A 1,926-nucleotide genomic window follows, 5' to 3' on the forward strand; every position below is an offset into this window, starting at 1 on the left:
AATTGATTCATAATTTGATTTCTAAAATTAGAATGAAAGTTACAATCACAAAGTGAAAATCCAAAACTAGAGAGAAGAACAAAAAATCTCAAAGCGTTAAACAATCGATGCAAAACTCAATTTAGATTCTTAATCTTGATTATGTGAAATGATCCTAAAAATTTAGTTCTCCATGGATGATTAAAAAAGCATAAATGAGAGAAGAATAGGAAGAGACACTTTAAAAATGAGAGAAAAAGAGATAAAAGGAGATGGAAAGACAATTTCTAAAAATGAAAACCTAAACAAATGATTATTGCCTATCTGTTTAGAGTACATTTAAATATTGAAACCATCACCAACATCTTTTGCTTCAAGACAAGAGGTATGAAGAAGGATGAATGCCTTCTTGCTTTTGTGATTACATGGATTCTTGTTCCTAAAAGGACTTAACCATGTTCAAATTACAATTGGGGGTATGTTGATTTTGAATGCCTTTTAAGAACAACATTTAAATGGATTTGTCAAGGAAAGGAAATTTGTTGATAACATCATGAAAACAAGACGACCAACTTTGTATCTTTTCTTGTTATAGCAAAAATAAAACAACCTAAATATTTTGATTATATGCTTAAACAAAACAAGTCGGATGCTTGGAATAAATGAAGCAGATGCGTCTAAAAGACGTTGATTAAAAAAATACATATGCTTTGTTTGACAAATGATAGAGTCATCCACTTCATCTGATAAGTTAATTGAAGATTACTCAAACAATTTGTACAAACCAAGAATTCAAGTTGATATGAATGAAGATTGTTCCAAAGGTTAAGTTTGAAGAAATAGATAATGTCTTCTACATCTGTACCAGGAAGATTCGCTCCAAGCAACAACGTTCAAAAATACCTTGGGATTGAGCTAAATTTGAAATGACCACCAACTTCTCTGCATGAGTAATTTCAACTCTGACTCAATTGTCTATCCTACATGGTGTGCACTTTTAACCAATATTTGGTGTAAAAGGATCTGCTACCGAAGAAGATAAGTACTACCAACTATCAGAAAGATTGTGTAAAGAAAAAGAGAATTTAATGCTCCATGTCATGCATTTGATGCTTCTCAACATAAGAGCTCATAAGATGTTAATAGAAGAAAAAAAGAAGAAAATGAAGAAAGTTCAAAGCTATTCAACATTTAGAAAAGGAAATGAAACAACTATTTTTCTAATCCTATGAAGACATGTTATAAAGTAATAAAGACAAGAAAGTGAGCCATACTTTTGAAGTACTGAAACTTTGCTGAATTTTGTGTATGTCATAACACTTTTAAGATAATTTTCATGTTTACTCTTGCCTACTAGTTTAGAGAGAACAAACCTTGTATAAGTTGAAAACATTATCCTCTCTAGTGAGAAAAACCTAGTGATATGTTGATCACTCAACCTTCTAACTATGTTGATCAAGGAGTAGCTGTGTCAAGAATACTTAGTGTTGAGACTGGAGTGGCTAGTCAAGAATACTCATATTGAGCTAGTAGTGACTAGTGTCAAGAATACTCAGTGTAGGTCAGGAGTGGCTTGATCAAAGAGTAATCGTTTGTACTTCACAACAATAGACTTCTTAGTAGAACTTGACTGGTTGTCAAGAACTGGACATAATTCGTGAGATCAGAAAAACCAGTAAAAAATATAAGATCTTTTCTCTCCTTAATATTTTTCATTCCATATTATTCAAATTTTTAACTAAAGGAAGGAAAATTAAATTAATTTACAGATATTTCCCAAATATTTATACTTAAATGACAACACCTAAACAGACGTATCAGTGAAAACTTGCGAAATTTTCAAAACACAATTCAATACTCTATTTTGTGTTATTTCCTTTTTTTTCACAATTCTAACTCAGAAGATTAACTTTCAAAAGTATTCTCCCAATAATAGTCTTATTCTTG

This window comes from Phaseolus vulgaris, unplaced genomic scaffold (genome assembly GCF_000499845.2).
Source record: "Phaseolus vulgaris cultivar G19833 unplaced genomic scaffold, P. vulgaris v2.0 scaffold_529, whole genome shotgun sequence".
NCBI classification, from domain to species: Eukaryota; Viridiplantae; Streptophyta; class Magnoliopsida; order Fabales; family Fabaceae; genus Phaseolus; species Phaseolus vulgaris.